Raw genomic sequence first — 14,174 nt, 5'->3', positions numbered from 1 at the left:
CAGACATTTGGATTGCGAAAACATTCGACATGCTATACATTTACGAGATAAAAGGTGTTCAGGAATACAACTCTCAGAATTGTTCACGTTTACCAGCATTTGCTATCCACGCACGCCGACGATATTCCCTATATCGCAATGTCCCCAGCAGTCACAATGTCACAACCTGCTATCAGTTAAGAAACTCTATTACCATTTGCCCTTTTATTTTTTATTCGGCATTGCATAAGGCTACCATTCTGCCTTCCGAGACTAAGCACTGTCTCCATCTGCATTTCCTGCAATGCATAAGGCTACCATTCTGCCTTCCGAGACTAAGCACAATCTCCATCTGCATTTCCTACATTGTATAAGGCTACCATTCTGCCTTCCGAGACTAAGCACTGTCTCCATTTGCATTTTCTGCATTGCATAAGGCTACCATTTTGCCTTCCGAGACTAAGCACTGTCTCCATCTACATTTCTTGCATTGCATAAGGCTATCATTCTGCCTTCCGAGACTAAGCATTGTCTCCATCTGCATTTCCTGCATTGCATAGGTTACCATTTTACCTTCCGAGGTTAAGCTCTACCTCCATCTGCACTTGCATGGCTGAAAGATCGCCGCTTTATTTTACACTTGCATGGCTGAAAGATCGTCGCTTTATTTTACACTTGCATGGCTGAAAGATCGTTGCTTTCTGCATTACATGGGCTGAAAGATTGCCACTTTATTTTGCACTTGCATGGCTGAAAGATCGCCGCTTTATTTTACACTTGCATGGCTGAAAGATCGCCGCTTTATTTTACACTTGCATGGCTGAAAGATCGCCGCTTTATTTTACACTTGCATGGCTGAAAGATTGCCGCTTTATTTATACTTGCATGGCTGAAAGATCGCCATTTACTGCATCTCATAGGCTGAAAGACCGCCAAATTATCCAAAGGCGTCATTGTTCGGAGGCACCATTTTCATAGCCCGAGAACGGCATGCCATGGCCTGAGGATCTCCTTTAATCTTTGCATATCATTATTCAAAGGAGTCATAGTTCGGAGACATCATTCTCATAGCCCGAGAGCATCATTTCATGGTCTGCGAATCCTTTATTATGCGCTTCATTTCCCAGGACATCATGGTCTGAGGACGTCATCCTAACCATTCAAAGACAACATTTATGGTCCGACAGAAACTTGCATCATATTTAAATTTACGCACAATATATGCTTGTATTGCTTATTTGCAGGTAAACCGGCAAGCAATGGCTATCTCAGCAGGAGCAATCTCGCTCCAGTTCCCGCAGCCCTATTAGACCTTAACCATTCATCCCGACCTGAATATTGCGCCCGTTCTTGAAAAAGTCTCCATCGGTATACTCCGCCGACGGATCCTGAACTACATATGGCCTGATTCCAGTAAGACCAGAGATATGTAGGTAGCTCAGGAGCTAGAGCACGTCCAACCTCTTCAAACCATTTCGTTTGGTCAAAAATTGGTCATCATATCTTTACCCGACAACTCTTTCATCCTTTCCGGGTAAAGAGGGGCAGCTGTTGATACCCAATTTTTCCCTATATTTTTTATATGTAAAACACCTTTCAAAATAGAATGTATATGCATATATAAGTATATCCCAAGGTTACATTATTTTTTCTTTATTTTTTCAAAGATTATCAAATCAATTTACTACTCTCTTTTATCAAGAAATACCCAATAATTGTCCCTAAAATTATTTTTTGGTGATTTATTTCTCATGTTTATATTAAAATATAGCTAAGATATTTTTTCACACATTTTTTTACAAATTTATTTGGTTTTTCTTTTTTAAGGATAAAATTGCATAATTGCAATATTAGCCATTTTTATGTTTAAATCCGTCTCATGTTTATAAAATGGGATTCTGTATTTTTAAATTGATAATTATACGTTATAAGTCATTTTAATGCTTTTAATTTGTTTTCAGAAATTTGTTTATTATTTTTTTATAAATTAAATGGGGAAAATGGCTATTTAACTTATAGTCACATTTGGCCTTTTAATTTGGCCTAATTAAACCCAATACCCAATCCAAATCAAACTAACCCAAGACCCAAGCCCAATCCTAAATCTACCCGACCCAACCCGGACTAAATCCTGGTCGTTGATCATTTTTTATCAACGGTCCAGATCCGCCCTTACCAAATTAAACCAAACGAACCCCCAAGACCCCGCTAATTCCTCACTCAATCGACTCTCTCTCTCTATCTCTCTATCTATGGTTCTCTCTAGAACCTTCCCCATTCCCCTCCTCTCCGATGAGTTCCTTCCATCTTCTCTGGCCACCTCCTGGCCTGAATCCATGGTGGTTTCACCACCTACCAGCCTTCTATGGCTCCTCACGTTTTGTTACTAAAGTTTCATGACTTGACCATGAAGAGCTGGGTCTAGACCCTTGTTGATTAAAGTTTCACGGCCATCTCCAGCCTTGCTCTGGCAAGCCATGTCTGTTTGGAGGCTGGCCTCGACTCGTCCTGTTTATATCCAAGCCTTTCTCACCATTCGGGTTTCTCTGAAACCCTAGCTTTTGAGGTTTTTTCTGATCTCTGTAGATCTTGTCCAGATCCATGTTTTCCCTAAGCTTTTAAACATTTTTCTGATATTTCTTTCAAAAGTTATGGTTTCAAAGCCTTTATTTTCTGATCTAGGGTTTTTAGATGTTTCTCTGATTTCTCTTTTTCTTTTGTGTGCTTCTTCTACTATGTTTCTTCTACTGTGTTCTTTGTGTTTCTTCTACTACGTTTCTTCTACTGTGTTATCGTTAAGTTTCTACAACCGTGTTCTTAATCAGTTTCTTCTATTATGTTCCTCATTAGCAACTTCTACTATGTTTCTTTTACTATGTCTCGCATGTTGTTCTTTTACTATGCTTCTCATGAGTTTCTACTACTGAAAGAGCATGCTAAGGGTCTCAGTTCCTTTCTAAGACCACTGAACCTGTTTCGATTAGTATCTTTTCCTTGATTGCTTGTCCTCTCACCTCTGCATTCGATTGATGGTAAAAACCCTAGAATTTGGGGGTTCATCTGAGTTTTGAGACCATTGGCTATGTGATTTGCTTGTGCTTCATCTCTGAACTTTCCTGATTTCAAAAACCCTAATCTTTTGGACCTATTTGAGTTCTTGGAGTAGTTTCATCTACTACTTTATTAAGTTTCAAAATCATTGTTTCAATTTTGTTTCTTCATATGATTCTCACTTTTGCTAAACTCTATAAGACCTTCTACTTGACCCCTTTTCGCATGCCTGATACTTGTGTGCTCTTTATATGTGCTGAACTTTCCTCTAAAAGGGCTTTTAATTTTTGATTAATTTCAGACTTCCTTTTGTATAAGTTTGATTGATTTCTTTCCTTGTTTGTTGACTGCCTTGTTACTCAACTTAAGTTAAAAACTTTTCTCAGCTTTTCTGACTTGGTTCATTCATGGACTAGTGATTACAAAATCTCTGATCCTTGATTTACTAGCTACTAATTGATTTCTCTTACCTTATTTATGCAACCGTGTATTTCAAAGCTCTGCCCCTAAAATAAACTTGTATGTATTTACCCCTAATTGTCTACCTTGCACAAGATATTTATTTGATTTGTTCCTTAAATAGTTTTACCTTTTAAGTCTGAATTCCTTAATTAAAGGAAGTCTTGTGTTGATTGATTCTTAATTGATATCCAGTTCCTTAATTGTTTTCTTACCTTATTTCTGCCTGTTTTCACACTATAAATGCACGACTCTTTCATTAGCACACCCATCACTCATAGTCTTTCTGAACTTAAACTTACACCCATCACTCTGTTTACAAGACCTACTTCTTTCTTAATTTGTTTCTTTGAAACTGGTATGTCCTGATTTAAGCTTTAGCACCACAACAAAGTGTTTATCTACTGCTTTTGTATTTATGTCTACTCACTGTTTCTGTATAGTTCAACACTTACTTTATCATGTTGATTACTTTCTGCCTGTTCTATTCTGAATCCCAAACCCCTATCCCCTATGTGTTTGAGCTATAGTTTAAGGCATGGCAATTTGCAAATGATTGTCCATGAATTAAATTTGATCCCTTAGGATCCTAGCCTCTAAATAGTGTGTTCTAACAGGCTTATGGGTATGCTGGCATTCTCCATTGCTGGGCATACCCACAGCTTGCCCTTGGCTCTTTCAATTACCCTATTCCCCCTGAACCCCTTATGTGTACTTATTTGTAGCTCTTTCCCTCTCCTTTCCCCCTTTTAGAATTCTATTTCTGCACTTGCACACTCTCTTAGTCTTTAAGTTCTGCCCTTTTCTTGTGAGTCTTGCCTTGGGACCCTTTGAGCTCCCTCTGAACTTGGACACTTAAGGGCTAGCCCTTTCACATTGCACTTGTCCTAATCTGATGATACATTTGGGTGTAAGCATTTCCATGAGTCCTTTTTGAGGCTCTTAGGGAACTTTGACACATTCGAATGAAAGAAAGGCTTTGGATCTTGATATTATGGAGTTGGTTTACCTCATATTTCAGACATGATGTCTGAATTAGGCTCTTCTTTGGTTGTACTTTTATTTACATTTTTCTGATGCATTTTACTTTATTCTAGGTTGTAATAATTTGTAATAAACTCTTGTGGATGGATAGTGAAAAGGGCGGGTAACTATGTATCCAAAGGGTAGATACAATGCCTATAGGTCATTCTAAATTCTGCAACTCTCATATAGAAATCATGTATATAGGTATTTTTGAATTCTGCATTCTCTCATATAGAAATCATGTCCATAAGTATCTGGAAATCTGAATTCTGCATATGCATATAGAAAATATGCCTATAGGTCCTTCTGAATCTTGTATATCCATTTTCATCTAGAAATCATGTTCATAGGTCTTAAACAATCAACTGCATATATATATCATATTCATGTCTTAAAACAAATTCTGCCAGTTAGATACCATGTTTAGAGGTTAAAACCCGTCTTCAGCACCTAGATATCATGCCTATAAGGTTTCTGCACTTTTACCATGTCTATATGGCTTCTGACCAACTACGCGTAGAAAGCATGAATTATTAATCAAATCTGAATCGCTTCATTCACGTCTAGAGCTAAACTAGTGATAACAAGAATCATCATTTGCAGAACTCATGTCCTTCATAAAAAAAATTGCTTTCTTTAATAATCTGACAACCTTTTTAACTAGTACGTATTCAGTTTATTATTATTGACTTCTGAATTCAATAGATACCATGCCTATAGGATCCTTGTCCAACACTTAGGAAAGCCTTAGGGCGAAGTTATAAATTGTGCCTCAACCTTTAAGTTCTTAATTAGACCATAAATAGTATGTGAAAGTCATGCTAATTATGTGCTTTCTTTGTTCAAGGAGGTATATCTGAGCCTTTTACTTGTTATGTTCTTTCCCCCGACTTGCTATAAATGTTTTTGTATGTCGCCTTAGAATTTTGCCTTTGAAACTATAAATAAGCCTAATATCCCTCCCCTTAGGATTAGTAGTCCTAAATGCCTCCGGGACTGATAGGATTGGGATGGGTAATTGCATGCAATAAGTAAACGAGACTATTCCATGCTTTAATACCTTAACGGGGTGGGAAAGGGAAGATACAAATATGATGACCACGCGATAACGTCTCGTGTAGCCCCTCACTAAGGAGTGATTACCGGATATTGTGTGGGGTGATCCATATTATTAATAAACCTAGGACCCCCGCTTTTCCCTTTGTTTCTTTGTTTCTTCTAAAGATTTCAAACTACTTCTTTTAAAAAAATCAGCTTCCTTTTAATTCTTTCTAATTTTATTTGTAACCATTATCTGAAAATCCCCTCTTATTTGAAGTTTTATTTGCCTACATGTTATTTGCACCTAAATTCACAACAGTAGTCTGGCCGAGAACCATACTAGTGGATCCTAAGGGGTGCCTAACACCTTCCCCTTGAGATAATTTCAAGCCTTACCCAATCTTTGGTTACTCAAATCAAACCTTCTTGGTGTCTTAATGCACCTTAATCATTAGGTGGCGACTCTTCAATTCAAACCCAAATTCCCAAAAAGGGAATGAGTTGTCCTCCCAAATGTCATAAATCCGATTTCGCAAGAAAAAGGGGGTGTGACATAAAAGAGCATAATATATGTAGAGTTCAAAGAGTGTATAACCACTACAATCCTAAATAGTCATCCAACTCGTCCCAAAGCCTACATTATAACCCGTGAAAAGTCCTTAGTGATCTATGGTCAATCATTCCAGAGCTAGCGACAAAGTTAAAATAAGGGCAAGCATATGGACTGATACTTGTAGCATGTAGCTTTCGTTCCGAGTGTTAGAGTGTTTTAATTGTATCCCCTGTATATACATATGTGAGTGGGGATTTTCTTTGTTGTGAGTGCGCATGAATTGTATGACTTAGAAAAAGATAGGCTCTTGAAGTAGACACAAGTGCACTTCATTGTGAATAGCATTTGATAGGTTCTTGAACTAGAACACAAGTGCACTTCACTGTGAATAGCATTTTGTCATTTTGGTTGAGGCTCTAAGGTCACAAATTGATTAATCTAATGATTGAATGATAAGTTGTTTTTCAGGAAGGGTAAATAAATGGGTTCACATGCTTGTTAGTTGTCAGTCAAAACTATCTATAGTCACTACTATTTTGTGGAATGTCGGAAATAAAAGTAGTATAGAATAGGATAGTTTTATTTTAGTTGCTTGAGGCAAGCAAGAGTTTAAGTTGGGGGTGTTGATGTGTCGTAGAATTTCAGAACAATTGATACCAATTACTTAGATTTTAACTAGTCTTTCAATGCATTTTTAGTTAATTCTGATCAAGTTTGGTTGTTTTGTAGTGCATGAGCGTGAAGACCCGAAAACATGGAAAAGAAGTCAAAAAGTCACGAAAAGACGGATATGCTGCAAGTATGCGGTCGCATAACTCACATGCGGACCGCATAACTGACCTGTTGATCGCAAACAGAGAAAGTCTTTTGGGCCAACTGAAGAAGCAAATATGCGGTCCATTATGCAATCGCATAACACATATGCGAGCCGCATATTGGTCGCATAATCCTAGTAGAAGACAACCCTCAGCATGATATGCGATGGGATATGCGGTCGCATAACACACATGCAGACCGCATAGCCATTATGCGATTGAAGCCAAATCTGGGATTCAGCAAGTCTGCGATGTAATGCTTAATATGCGATCCACATAACTGGTCTACGACCAGTATGTGATCGCATAAGCTATCTGAAGGGGGTATTTTTGTCTGATTTTGACTACGACTTTTGGTCCACTATAAAGATAATAACTAGGGTTATTGTGGGTCATTAAAGTCTGAAACAAGGTCCTACTTAGAGAGCATTGAATACTTCATTTATTTGGAGGTTTGTGAAGAAGGAATCTTGAACTTTTGTAAGCTTTATGGCTTTATTAAATACTTTGTTCTTGTATTTTAGTATGAGTAGCTAGTTTTAAATACTAAGGTTGTGGACCCTAGATGGGTGTAATGTTAATGGGTGTTTAACATTGAATATATATATATATAATGGTTGGTTGATATTTATTCAATTCTTGTTCTTTATTCATGGTTGGTGGTTGCAAACATTAATCTATTCTATTTTACTCTTTATTTACTTGGAAAAGTGAGTTAGGGTTTGGTAGAATTGAATATCAAGAACCCAAGACGTTAACTCTTGTTTAATAGAATCGCTTAGGAATAAGTGGGTTCTACTTGGCATAAATTGGTTGTTCTAAATTTGCAACTCTTTTATATTTGGAAAAATCATAAAGGGAAAATACTACTCAACTATTGGAAAGTATTGGGTGGTCATTTAGAAATCATTTGCATATCAAAGGACCTTCCATTAGAAATATATCATATTAACACCGATAGCATTACATTCCATTAATGGGGACGCAACCTTGGTTTCCTTAATCAAATCATTTACATTCTCAAAGTTACAATTAGTTATCTCTTCAATTCACAATCATATTATTCTCTTGTTATGTTAACAGAATAGAATTACGACCTAAGTCAAGTAGCACACTACTCGAGTAATCTTTTCACGCCTATTCCCTGTGGGATTCGACCCCAACCTTGTTGGGTTACTATATTTGACACTGACTGCCTTACACTATTTAATTAAAGTGTAATTTGAGCGCATCAAATTTTCACCACTACTATCGGGTGGCATTGAAAATAAGGCCTAAACTTTCGAGTAGCGACTACGAGAGCTAAGGCCAAGTATTCGAGGTGTGGGTAGAGAGTTTTCACTCCCGTTAAATTTTACTAACATAATAAATAGGAGATTGGCATACCTTCATCTTTGCAGACTAAACTGGCACTTACCGCTACCTCTGAGACCGCTAAGTAAATTGGCAGTTGTTCGCCTTCCTCTGATTTCGATAGTAACGGAGGGCTCGATAAATACCTTTTCAAATCATTCAAGGCCTGCTAGCATTCTGGAGTCCATTTGAAGTTGTTCTTCTTTTTCAGAAGTAAGAAGAAGTGATGGCATTTTTCTTAAGACCGGGAAATGTGATGAGTTGTGATTTTACCACTCATTCTAGTCTCTTTTCTTAAGTTTTTATGTCCTTTAATTATAATATGAGGGCGTTTATGGTGTGTATTGTTAGATTTTAAGGTAACTTATGCCATGAAGAGAGTTAAATTAAATTGAAGTGGAATTGAGCAAAAACAGGTTGAAACAATGTAAAACTCTTCAGTGAATATGCATCTGCGGAAGATTGGACGCAGAAGCGACCTCGCATCTGTGAGGAAATGGTCTGCATCTACGGAATTGAGCTACCCTGCCGATGATCGGATCTGCGAGACAAGAACCATTTCTGCGGTTCCGCATCTGCGCTTGCAAGTCCGCATCTACGGAGACAGAGTTTCCCTTCATTGTTCGCATCTGCAATAGGCAGTCCACATCTGCGAAGCTGCACCTACGAGGATCATTCTGCAGGTGCAGTCAACGGGCTTCAAACCTGGGAAGGAATTACATTTCACATTTTCTCAACTCCAAACCCACAAATACACGACCTAGCAAATCTTTGGCAAATCTTTGGCTTAATTTTCAGTCCTTAGACTAGAGAGAACAAGTTTTGGAGCTAGGGTTCTTGGACACACACTTTGTTCTTGAAGATTTGAAGCTTTTGGTTGAGAATTTCTTACTCATTTATGTTCATTTCTTCATTTCTTTGCTCTGTATTGTATATCCAAGAGATGAAAACATCTATACATAGACCATCGCAACACTAAATCTTAGTACTCCCCTAAAGGGGGGATTATGGAGCGATGTTGCATTAAGTCAGAATTAAGTTGTTCTAGTAACTATGGAATGGTAAAGGAAGAGTGATATAAAAATGAGAAAGGAAGGAGATTTCACTTATCTAAGTCCTACAGATATGCTATGATTCCAGAATATTAGGCAAACATGACATCAAGGAGAGGAGGTAAGGGTTCCTATTCGAGATGTTATTGATAGATAAGGAGCCAGTGTAGGACATAAGTTAAGATAAAGGAAATGACCCAAGAAAGATTACGCAGAATATTGATATGAGAATGAGCTAACGAGTAGTTAGTAGTTGATTCATGAAGAGTCTAGTTATGGCTAGATAAGAGGATACAAACAAATCAATAGATCGTGTAAGATAAACAGAGTGGACCCCAACATGGGGAATTCAATCTCGCAAATATGACATTGTGACCCTTGATAAATATTCAGATAGGAGTTGGGGTAGTTAAAGATAGCGTATGAGTGTCATATAAATAAAAGAGAGTCCCACTGGAAGATAGTCAAAACTTCAGTTCAGAAGCAACCGTACGAGCATATGAGTGTGGAGTTACATAACTAAGGATAATTATAGGTGAGTACGAACATAAAAAATTTTGTTGGGTAAATGATATATCAAGCTTGTAACTTTACAAGATCCATAAGGTCTCCCTAAGTACTACAACGAAAGACTAGCTAAGGAAATAAGGAATAAGGCTTCAATCTAAGCATAGTGACCTAAAAAGGAAATGATCATGTAACAACAATCTCACAACAACATTGTATGCACTCCATAAGAAAGTGGTACCTATCGTGGCTAATGAACGAGAAGAAGAAAAAAAATCAAAAGGTGATATTCAAGATCATATGAGTTGTATGGAATTCCAATATGTGTGGGCACTAAGGTAAGCTAAGTATGCACGCAACAAGGAGTCAGGAAGACCAGGAAAAGTAATTGCTGACATTTAAAGAAAGTTGAGAAGGAACGAAAATAATTATTTGATTAATGATCCAGAGTTAGTTACATTATGAACACACTTAAGAGTTCAGAGTTTTATCCATGCAGCATATACATTGACAACCATACAACCGTAGAAAACTCTGGTATAAGTTAAAAGAAAGAATTGAGCCCAGGTCATAGACAAAGCATTGAATTGTTAAAAGATTGTATCATGGATATTCCATAGAGCCCATGAAAGTCTAGAAGTAATAACTAATACCATGAGTCGTAGATCGAGAGATAGCTTAAGCCTACATAAAGGCTGATCAGAAGAAGAAGGAAACTAAATAGTTACATCAATGAAGTAAATTAGGAATCTGATTATTAGATGCAGAAAAATATAGACCTCGTGATTGAGAACATTGCAGGATTGCTCTTAGATATCATAGATACAAGAGACATAGTACAGTAGCCATATTCTATAGTGTCTCTACGATAAAGCTAGTTAGAAGGAGTGTCAGCCTCATAAGAAGTTAGTATGAAGCTCCTACCAGATTGTGTTTGCACCAGAGGTGCAAGTATTTTAGTAAAGCTTCAAGTTGTGGACGTGAATTATACCTATGTGGAAGGGAGGTCATGAAAGAGATAGAAGATACGATGCAAGATTTTAAGGTAAGTAAGGTAAATGTGAACAACGTACGAGATGCTCAAATGCAAAAGGTTGTGAATAGTCCATACTTCGGATAAAAGGCTAGAAGCACGGTGATTCAGTATCCATGAATGATAGTGGCGTCGTCAGTGGCATACCTTCCAGCCTATGGTTTCAATGTATCGAGAGGTCTAGTTAAGAGAGTAAAGAAGAGTTTGAGACGATGTGATGTCTCGCTTGATGATCCAGAATACCACAAGGAAATCTATGGTGCAAGCAAGTTGAAGGAAGGTTGCGAGTAGTATAAATAGATATGTCTAGATTGCAAGCTAAAGTATGGTAAAGCAACAAGGTTTAGGAAGACAAGGGTAAGGATAAGAAAGGGCGAGTCAAAAGGTGACAAGAATGAATAAGTTCTGGGATTAAGCCCACGAAAACGAGAGAGCTGACAGTTTCTCTATGTTATACAAAGCTTAGTATAGCCTGAATGAACTCAAAGGAGTCTAAGACTAGTAGCATTTAGAAGAGATGGAATGCTGCCCTGATAGTAGAATAAAGGTGTAATTGTGATAGATAAAGGATGACTTTGGGCTGTGATTGAGTAATGATTTCATGAATTGTATAATATTAAAAAACTCACATAAGGTGAATCACATTGGGATGCATGAAATATGGTTATGGAAATTACTCCAGAAGTTCCTTGATGCAACGTCAGCCCTAGTGATTACATAAGAGGTTTCAAGTTATCAATAGTAAATTATAGATCAATATTGAGGTGAATCAACAATGGATGGATAAAAGTTACAAAGTATAAGATGAGAATAGGTCATCATTCTTAAGATGAACAGTAATAAAGAAGCATTAAGGACTTAGATTTATACATATAGGATAAGCAACAAGAGTAACCTGGAGTTTGGTAGCAGAACCCAGCAACGACAAATCAAAGTAAGAGTTATGGTGTAGTATGACCTATCTAGATGCAGTAAAGTCATACGGATAGATAATTGGATCTATGAAACATGGTATAGCAATATTCGTAAGTTCAACAAAGTACCGAGCGAAGAGTTTCAGCATACCTGTAGATGCCTAGAGGGATACCTTATCAAGCTCTGTATATGTTTACAAAGCAAGGCCTAGAGATTGGCTAAAAGCTGGAGGAAAATGGAGAGAAGAGTTGCATAGGCGCACTTACAACGTTAGAGTCGTACAGGCTACATGATAAAAGGTAGCAACAATTACAAGATTGAATTCCAACTATAAGTTGTGGTGTGAGAAAGAGGCCTAAAGGGGGGAATGCCCTAGCTATTGAAATTATTCATAGAACAATTTCCTAGATGGCAAGGAGAGTACTAAAGTTTTGGAGGACATAAGTTATGAAAATAATAAGCGCATCAGTCAACATTCGAGGACGTATGTTCCAAAAGGGGGAATGATGTTATGCCCTGTAGTATTGCATTGATGTTACACTCCACAGTATTATATTACGATGATGTTACACCCTGTAGTATTGTACGTTGAAATTGTCGTAAGATAATTGACATCAGTCCAAGGACAAGATTATTTGGAGATTATAAGTATTATGCTATTTCAAACAAGTGACAAGTAAATTCGTGAAGGTGAAAGGGTAATCGAATCGAAGAAAATGAGTTTCGTCGAAGTTTGAAAATTTGGGATAATTATAGTCCGAGCTATAATACCAGTATTTATGGACTAGTAGCATATAAGGTACCACATAACCATAATAGTAGGATATACAATGTGTGTTAAAAGTGAGTAGTATTTTAAGTAATCTGAGATAATTCCTGATTATGTTAATAATTGGAAAATTATTGGTTAATGGGAGATTAACAAATTAATTAAGGAATTAAGCGGGTACTTGTTGGATAAGAATTATAATTAGCGTGGCGGCATGTGTAATGTGACTAATATGTCATGAGAATAGGTGGCACCTTTAGAAGGCCTCTTGGCTAAGACATAAAAGGCTTCTTAAAATTCAACAAAAGACTTGTAACATTATGATCAAAATTCACAAATAGATATGCTCACCTCCTCCCATTTACAAGTAATTATCTCCAGCAATAAAATTTCATCAAGGAACCCATGTGATAGTAATGTAAGTCACTTCAACAAGAATTCTTACGAGACTTCTTAGCATAATAGCAACGGGATTTTGCGATTCTAAGGGAGTAGGGTATAATCTTTCTCAAGAATATCATACGGATTTTCCCTACTTTGATTCGTCGTTACATGTTTTCACAATTAACATGTGTTGGGAGTATTGTCAAGATAATCGGCTCAGGTATGTTAAGGCTATCCCTTCTTTCCTTTTGGCATGATCTCTACGACACAAACGAAATGAACAAATGCACAACTTCCATAAATGACTCTATTCATAGAAGTATTAGAGGTGCCTATGTTCTTGAATTCCCATGTGTATTATTATTACATCTTCTATTCATGTGTCTCAGAAAAATACATAAGTTAAAAAGGTTTACTTCATGATATTACTCAAAGGCATAATGGTCTTATGACATTCCGAGAGATTTTATTGACATACTTCTCATGCATTGCATTTATTTATACATGTACATTGACCCATGACCCAATGGTGTTATATACGCGTATATATGTATATTATATATATATGGGATATGGGAAAATGTTACAGCATTATATACGCACCACCACCTGATCAGCTGGTATACGTTGATGATTTTGCCCATAATGGCCGAGATAATATGATGGGATTCCCTTAGAGGCTTGATGATGTTATGAACACATGTACCTATGCACGACATGACATTCATACGCATATGCATGACACTATAAGTATTTCATGATTTACAGACTTACAGTTGAGTCATTCACTTCATGTTTCTTCTATGTCTTTTATATACTTATTTATGTGCCTTACATACCCAGTACATTATTTATACTGACGTCCTTTTGTTGGGGATGTTGAATTCATGCTTGTGGGTATAGACAATCAGTTTGACGAGCTCTCATAGTAGACGAGGTTAGAATTCAGCGAATGATCGGTAAGACTCCACCTCATTCGGAATGCAACCGAGTCTATGAGTTATCGTGTCAGAATTTTGCTACAGACTTATGGGTAGATCAGTACCCTGTCCCATTGATGTCAAATACTCTTAGAGGCTTTGTAGACAGAGGTTCATTTTGTACAGTGTCAGAGTCCTTGGGGGCCCATATGTAATTATTTTTAAGAATGATGGTTCATTGAAACAGTGTTTTCCCACTTATAGTTATACATTATGAGTTGTGGCTATGTTGGCCCAGTTACCAATGAAAGTACCAT

This window comes from Nicotiana tabacum, chromosome 20 (genome assembly GCF_000715075.1).
Source record: "Nicotiana tabacum cultivar K326 chromosome 20, ASM71507v2, whole genome shotgun sequence".
In the NCBI taxonomy this organism is placed as follows: Eukaryota; Viridiplantae; Streptophyta; class Magnoliopsida; order Solanales; family Solanaceae; genus Nicotiana; species Nicotiana tabacum.
The sequence above is the reverse complement of the archived record's forward strand: the minus strand, read 5'-3'. Positions refer to the sequence as shown.